We start from the raw sequence: 9,014 nt of genomic DNA, 5'->3' as shown, positions 1-9,014 counted from the left end.
CTCCTAATGGCTTGCTCTGTGTTCCCTCATCCGTAAGGTCTGCAGTCATCACCTGGGGCCACACCTCTTGCATCGCCTGTCATGGAGGGGTCACAGGTACTCTCAACCTGCTACGTCGACGTTTCTTCTGGCCCTCCATGACCAAGGACGACCAAGGAGAGTACATTGCTGCCTGTTCCACCTGTTCGCGCTCAAAAACCTCCAACTCTCCACCCTCAGGGTTATTGCATCCTCTGTCCACGCCTAATTGTCCCTGGTCCCACATCGCCATCGACTTCGTCACGGGCCTCCCCTTGTCTCAGGGTAACTCTATCATTCTAACCGTGGTTGACCGATTCTCTGTCAACTTCATCCCTCTCCCTCAGCTGCCCACAGCCACTGAAACGGCAGAGGTCTTGGTTAATCATGTTTTCAGACATCACGGGATTCCATCCGACATTGTGTCTGACCGCGGACTAGGGTTGGGCGATGTCCCCTAAATTGGCCGTTGACGATGTTTGCTGTCAACCATCAGGATGGACGATGACATCGTCGGGGGGGGGGGTATTTTTGCATTATTCGTTCTTATATAACTGCTATTCGTTATTTTGCTTTTTTCATTTTATTTCCCAACTAATGGTTAATCCGCGATGATCCAGTATAAACTGAGGGAAGTGACTTTAACAGAAAAAGTAACAAGCAAGATAGAAAAGAAGTAGTCCGCTCCCACACTTAACTGGCGGAGTGGACCGGCGGAGTGCGGATTACAGCTTTGTGTTTGATGGGAAGGGGGGGGGGGGTACATGAGCGGTATGTGTGGGAGATTTAAGACTGCGATCCTGTCCCGCAGCTCTAGGGGTACTACCTACCAAACTCAGAGCCGGGTCTAAACGTGTGTCTGAGCACAGCTCGGATCGTTAGCAGACACACAGCGGTTTGAGCATCAAAGCAGAAATGTCGCTCAGTCCTTAGAAAACATTCAAACAATCACGTGGATTTGTGTTTCCAGTCGTGTCCCGACTAAATAAAGGTGATGTTACTCACAGGATGCAGCGCCACCCAAAGCTAATGTTGTAAGCCCGTGTTAGCATACTGCTAATCCTGGCTTCGTTCAGAAAAAGCACTGACCACACGGATTAAAATTCAAATGATGAGCGAACAGGTGTTTCATAATAACCGTAACATTATTAAAAGCACGTTTAAAAGATCATCTCGTATTTTACCGAGCTGACATGTCAATGTATATAGCCGCTCGGCGCTGTTATCGTTTTATATTGAATTGTTACATTCAATAAAGTTTGGAAAAAAAGCCGCTCGGCGGAAGTTGTATCCCCTTCCGGTTTTCAAACTGCGCATGTGCGAATACTGCGCATGTGCGAATGATTTATTCCGACCGAAATTGTGACCTTAGTGAACGTTTTTATATTCTGAAAACATTTTTCTGGGCCCATGTACACGCTTGAATTCTAATCCGACCATTGATCCCATCAGGATATTTTGTACATGTAACCGCGGCTTATGGTGTCGACGCGCAACGTGGCGGGGGCGTGGCATCACGATGGTGGTCTCTCCATCGGGATGTCAGTCACCCATCACGATGGACGATGATATCGTCCATCGGCACAACCCTACCGCGGACCTCAATTTATTTCTCAAGTCTGGAAGGTGTTTTGTTCTGCCCTGGGTGCCACCATTAGCCTAACATCTGGGTATCATCCCCAATCAAACGGACAAGCGGAACGGGCCAATCAGGAGCTGGAAGCTTCCCTCCGCTGCCTAGCCGCCCAGAACACCTCCGACTGGTCCAAATATTTGGTCTGGATACGCCCACAACACGCATCCCTCCTCTGCCACAGGTGTGTCACCTTTTGAAGCCTCTCTTGGTTATTTGCCTCCTCTGTTCCAATCTCATGAACTAGACCTCACCGTGCCTTCTGTACAAGAACACCTCCAACGTTGTCAGCACATATGGCGCCAGACCCAAGCGGCTCTCCTCCGTTCCAAGGAGAATAACTGCCGTACTGCCAACCCCCACAGGGTGGCAAGTGCCGTCTACCAACCGGGCCAGAGAGTATGGCTGTCTTCCAAGAACATGCCGATCCAGGCCACATCACGCAAGCTGGCTCCCCGTTTTATTGGACCGTTCACCATAGATCGCATCATCAACCCCTCATGTGTCCGTCTTCACCTTCCGGCAGCCCTCAAGGTACATCCATCTTTTCACGTCTCCCAGATCAAGCCTGTTATGGACAGCAGTTTGTGCCCGCCTTCCGCTTCCCCACCACCCACCCAACTCATCGATAACGCTCCGGCGTACACCGTCAGCCGCATCCTGGACGTCCGGCGCCGGGGTCGCGGCTATCAATTCTTGGTGGACTGGGTGGGTTATGGTCCTGTGGAATGATCCTGGATCTCCCGTTCCCTCATCTTGGACCGCACCCTCATTTCCGACTTCTACCGTGCCCACCCAGATCGTCGGCCTGGGCCGCCTGGAGGCGGTCGTTAAGGGGGGTGGGGTTCTGTCACGGTGCCTCGGTCAGCCCCGCCCCCTCAGCTCTGCTCCTGATTCCACCAGCTGTGACCACTTCACCCTCATCAACCTGCCTGCTTTTAAGGAGATCCAGCTCATTCATTCGACGCCAGTTCATTACCCCTAATGGATTCACCAATACGAAAGTCCCCTGTGTGGAAGCCTGCTGACGCTCACCTGCTGCCTTGACGATCCCCGGAGCCGCTCTGCCGCAGTATTACCTCCAGCCTCGCCACGAGCCACGTCCTCGTCTGGACCAACATCCTGTTAAAGAATTAATCTTGTCAGCTACGCCTGTGATTAAAATCACTTACCAAGCTACTCACCTGCCTGATCATTCTGAGTTCCAGAGTCTGGGTCTGTCTCGCCTGAAAACCATGACATTTGGTGTTTTTGGAAAATATGACCAAACGGGAAAAGATAGATAATAAAGAGGAGTGGACCGTGAACCCTCCTGGATCTTCAGTCGAGGAGCATGAGGGACAATCTAGTGATCTCCGGGGTTCCAGAGGAGGCAGGAGAAGACCCCGAGGCCACGGCGAGGTCCTTTTAGGAAGACCATCTGAAGCTCCCCAAGGAAGAAGTCCAGAAGATCTCCTTTCACGGGGTTCACCGGCTCGGAGGAAAAAGGCCGGACAATCAGCGTCCCCGCCCTATTGTTGCTAAATTTGAACATTATAAACAAAAGGAGCAGGTAAAAAGCAGAGGGCGAGAGCTGAAAGGCACACATTATAGCGTGAATGATCAGTTTCCAGGCGAGATCCTCCGCCGGCGGAAAATCCTCTTCCCGCTGAGGAGGAAGCACCTGTCTGCTGGAGCCCGTGCGGTGGTTGCCGTTGATAAACTTTTTGTGAATGGCAAGCTGTTCCGGGACCCAGAGGTAACACCCTGGCTGTGCTGAAGGCTTTCAGAGGCGCACTGACATCTGCGCTGCCCAGAAGAAACCCGCAAACTTATTTAAATGAATAGGAAATAATCGGATCATCAATAATCCACACCTCTCAGGAAAACTGTCTTTTCTTTCTCTCACATTCATGTTTCTGTTGTTGTTTCGTTGTTTTTTGTTTTTTCTCTTTCCCTCTCTCTTTTCTCTTGTCCCCCCCCCCTTCCCATGTCCTCATATGTGAATCAGGTAAAGTCAACGCAACCACGGTGAGTATTTATTTATGCACGGAACGGGCGCGCGCACATACTAGCGCGCATAAGAGCATGCACACGCGATCCCGCACACACACGTTGATAAACTGCAAAAACCTCACTTAGGCTCACACAGGACGCACATAACATGCAGCTGACAGCCAAGACATGTCCACCCACAACGCACAGCGCTTGTCAGTTTAGCGGGTACGCACAGCGGGCACGCGCACACGGACGGGCACACGCACTATTTAGCCTTGCACTCTCCCGGTTAGAACAGCTATGAACAGTCTTAACATCGTTAGCTGGAATGTGCGTGGACTTGGTTCTGGACCAAAGAGATTGAAAGTGTTAAATCATCTGAATGATCTTAAAGCAGATATAGCTCTGCTGCAGGAGACCCATTTATCATTATCAGCTGGTCATCTCCTGTGCTGTTCCCAGTATCCAGTTATGTATTCTGCCAGTTTCAACTCCAAACAAAGAGGGGTTGCAGTTTTGATTAATAAAAATGTTACATTTACTCATAAGGATACAGTTACTGACCCAGAAGGCAGATTTGTAATCATTAATATATCCATTCAGAATAAGGACTTTTGCATAGCAAGCATATATGGCCCTAATGCTGACGACTCTTCCTTCTTTCACAGATTCTTCACCTCACTCTCAGCTCACTCTGACTCCACAATCATTATAGGAGGAGACGTCAACCTTGTTTTGGACCCTGAACTTGACAGACTCAGCACAGCAGCAAACCAGCGTACATGGCAGTCTGCAAGTATTCTAAAGCAGTACATGAATGATCTGGGTCTCTGCGACGCGTGGCGCTCATGTCATCCAAACACTAAGGGGTTCACCTTTTTCTCTCCAGTTCACCATTCACAATCTCGTTTAGATTATTTATTAGTCAGTAACTCCCTTTTGAAAGAAATTAAAAGTTCCAACATTCATCCAATTATTATCAGTGACCATGCACCAGTTTCTGTTACTATCTCAAGGGAAGTACCCAGACCCTCGGGTTCAACCTGGAGGTTTAATACGTCTCTGTTAAAAGACCAGGAATTTATTGAATTCTTTAAAAAAGAGTGGGAAACCTTCTTAGAATTCAACAATACTTCTGAAATATCACCAAGTATTCTTTGGGAAGCAGCAAAAGCAGTCATGAGAGGGAAAATCATCTCTTATTCAACGCATAAAAAACGCAAAGAGAAAGCAGATTTATTAGAATTAGAAAATAAAATCAAAACTCTGGAGACTGCTTATGCTGCTTCTGCCCAGGAACACATACTGGGGGACCTGAAAAATTTAAAGCTGCAGTTTAATGACATCATCAATAAACAAACACAATTCCAGATACAAAGGCTTCGACTGGAAAGATACGAAAACTCAAATAAACCTGGCAAATTTCTAGCTAATCAGCTTAAAATTAATAAAGAAAAATCAACAATCACTTCTATTATGGACCAAACAGGGAATGTCACCCATGACCCGGTAAAAATTAATAATGCGTTTAAAGACTTTTATCAAAACTTGTACACTCCACAGGTCAATCCATCAGAACAAAGCATCAACTCATTTCTTAACAATATAAACCTGCCCAAGTTAAACGAAGATCAAATCACAAATTTAGACTCTCCGCTCTCGTTGTCTGAGCTTCATGAAGCTCTGTTACTTATGCCTAACAGCAAAGCACCAGGGCCTGACGGCTTTCCTGCAGAGTTTTATAAGGAATTCTGGGAACAACTGGCACCAACGTTTTATAAAACGGTAAAATTTATCAATGAAAGCCAATCTCTACCACCTAACATGAACTCTGCCAACATTATCCTTCTTCTAAGACCAGACAAAGACCCCACGAGTCCTTCAAGCTATCGCCCCATTTCTTTAATTAATGCAGATGTAAAAATTATCTGCAAAGCACTAGCACAGAGAATAGAAAAAGTCACTCCTCACATAATTCACTTTGATCAAACTGGATTCATCCAAGGCAGACACTCGGATGACAATGTCCGCAGACTCGTTAACATAATAGACTTTGCTACCATCAAAAACCAGGAAATGACTATACTATCACTGGATGCTGAAAAAGCCTTTGATAGAGTAAACTGGAAGTTCCTCATTGCTGCCCTCCATAAGTTTGGGTTTGGAGAATCATTCATCAAGTGGATCAAAATATTATATCACAACCCCAATGCATCAGTTAGAACTAATAAACAGACTTCCAACAGGTTTTTTCTTGGAAGAGGAACTAGACAGGGTTGCCCACTCTCCCCCTCTCTTTTTGCAATATTTATCGAGCCTCTAGCTGCAGCAATAAGACAGAATGAGAGTATTAAAGGAATTAAAACCAAACACAGCCATCATAAAATTAGTCTCTATGCAGATGACATATTACTGTTTTTAAGTAATATACATTCTGTAAATGAAACGGCAACAATCATTAATGAATTCTCTTCTATATCAGACTATTCCATTAATTGGAATAAATCTGTTTTATTACCACTGAACAGTAATGCGGAGCAAGGACTCACAATACCAGTTAAATCAGGCAATATAAAATATCTAGGTATTTATTTTTCCCCCAAAATATCAGAACTGGTGCAGCTAAACTACACCCCATTACTGAAAAACATACAGGACGATCTAACACGCTGGACCAACCTGCCTTTGTCCCTTATGGGCAAGGTAGCCACGGTAAAAATGAAAATCTTACCCAAAGTTAATTATCTCTTCTCAATGATTCCCACACAACCGCCATTAAAATGGCTAGATGGATTAATGGGTGGAGGGATGGATGTATGGATAGATCGATAGGTGGATGGATGGATTGATGGATGTGTGGATGGATGAATAGGTTGATGAATGTGTGGATGGATAAATTGGTGGATGGCTGGATTGGTAGATGGATGGATGTATGGATGGGTGGAAGGATGATAGATGGGTAAGTGGGTGGATGGTTGGATGGTTGGATGGATGGATGGATGGATGGATGGCTGAATGGATGCATGGATGGATAGATGGGTGAATGGTTGGGTGGATGGATGGGTGAAACAATGGATGGATAGAAAGAATAGATGGATGGATGGCAGGGTGAGTGGAGGGATGGGTGGAAAAATGGATACATGGATGAGTGAGTGGATGGATAGATGGCTGGATGGGGGTTGCATGGATGGAAGAATAAATAGATGGATAGATGGATGGATATTTAGATGGATGGGTGAATACGTGGAGGGGTGGATGGATAGACAGATGGATGGATGGGGCTGTGTGTAATGTGAATGGGTAAATAGATAGTTGGTTGGATGGATATGTGGATGGATTAATGGGTTCATGATTTTTTAGAAGGGTGAATAGGTTGAGGGCTGGATGGATAGATGGATAGATATATGGATGGATGGGAGGTGTATTGATGGAAGGATAAATAGATGGATGGGTGGTTTTAAGGATGGAGGGATGGATGAATTAATTGATGGGTGGATGGATGAATGGGTTTATGAATGTGTGGATGGATAAATTGGTGGATGGCTACATGGATAGGTGGATGGATGAGTAGATGGATGGATGGGTGTCTGGATGGATGCTGGGGTTACATGTAGGGAAATATAAATAAATGGATGGATTGATGGGTGGATGGACGGACAGATGGATGATTTGATAGATGGCTGGATGTACGGATGGGTGAAACGATCGATGGATGGGTGGTTTTAAGGATGGAGGGATGGATGGATTAATGGGCGGGTGGATGGATGAATAGGTTGATGAATGTGTGGATGGATAAATTGGTGGATAGCTAGATGGATAGATGGATGGATAGGTGAATGGGTAAATGGGTTGATGAATGGTTGGATGAATGGATAGGTGAAATGATGGATGGATGGAAAGAATGGATGGAGGGGTGAGTGGAGGGATGGGTGGATTAATTGATGGATGGATGAGTGAGTGGATGGATAGATGGGTTGATGAATGGGTGGATGAATGGATGGATGAATGGATGGATGGATGAATGGGTGGATAGATATCTCTAAGTACAAACATAGATTAAAATCCTCTGAAAAAGGTCAAACACGGAGGTGATGCAGGGCTCCCTCAAACAGATATCAGTTTGTTTTTTTGTTAGCTTGTTTGTTGTGTTTATTTTCATCTCTTTCTTTTTCCTTTTTATTTTTCCGTCTGTTGTACACTGCAGTAACACATTTTACAAATATTGATCCTTGTCCAATAGTGAGCTTTCTTTTCCAACGGGGGGTGTGTGGCTGTGTTGTGACACGCTGGTGTTGGTTTGGTTGTGCGTTTGCGGTTTTCTCTGCAGTGTATTGTCCCCACACAGCAGCGTCAGATAGGAGCCCCTCCAGCCTCCAGCCTGAACCTTTTCTCACCTGTTGGTGGCGGTGAAGCCGACAGCGGCTGCAGGCGGACAGAGCCGTGACAAACAGCCTGTTAGTGAAGGAGACTTTAAATTGGCACATCATTCATTAAAACTGGGACGGAAGGAGACGTGAGTCATGCAGCCTGGAGCACAATCAAAGCGACCTGCTCTTCATCTCCGTCTGCGCGTTGGGACAGGCTGAGGATGAGGAGCAGCAATCAGAGGCTGGTTTGTGCTTTCAGCCGTTGCATTGTCACAGTTCTCCCCGCTCTGATGGCCAGACTTCAAAGCATAGATTATAGAATGTCTGTTTTTTCTTTGCATTATTTCAAAAATAGGAGTTTGTCTTTTTAGGCTGAGTAATGCAGCAGCATGAAGGATCAGGAGCAGCGAGGTCTCAGACCTGACAATCTATACATAAAATTGTCCAACAAACTTATCTGATTAGGAACTCTGATCCTCTGAACAGATCTGAAGAAATCTTTAGTCTTTAGTTTATTGTCGTGTATAAATAAACTCTCATCGGTCCAACCTGGTTATAGAAGGACCAGAGAAGCAGTTTACGTTGGAGCGACTCAGACTGAAGGTCCAAAGGAGCCTGCAGCCGGCAGATGCTGTTTAAGGCTTTGTGGGGGGACAACACCTCGCAAGGAGCAGCACGAGGGGCCAAACAAAGAAACATAAAAGCAACAAAAAAAGTCATGATTAAATGTTGCCACAAGATTTCCAAACCTTTGAATTTTCAGCTCAAATGTCAGCTTGTAGGTCAGTTTACTCTGCAGCTGCAGCACAGCTATTCATATAAAACAAGGGGGGGAATGCATCTTATGTGTCGTCAAATAAAAATAAACAACCTGAGGTGCAGAGCGCGCAGGGGGGCGGGGGGGTGGGGGCTATGACCATGTCAGCGTAAAAATAAAAAAAAGGCCAAATCATCAGGAGCTCAATTCAGTAGAAGAAGGAAGGAAAAGGAGAAAACATGTACAATAAAGAGTTCTAACA

The sequence above is a fragment of the Oryzias latipes genome, chromosome 3 (assembly GCF_002234675.1).
Source record: "Oryzias latipes chromosome 3, ASM223467v1".
NCBI lineage: Eukaryota > Metazoa > Chordata > Actinopteri > Beloniformes > Adrianichthyidae > Oryzias > Oryzias latipes.
The sequence above is the reverse complement of the archived record's forward strand: the minus strand, read 5'-3'. Positions refer to the sequence as shown.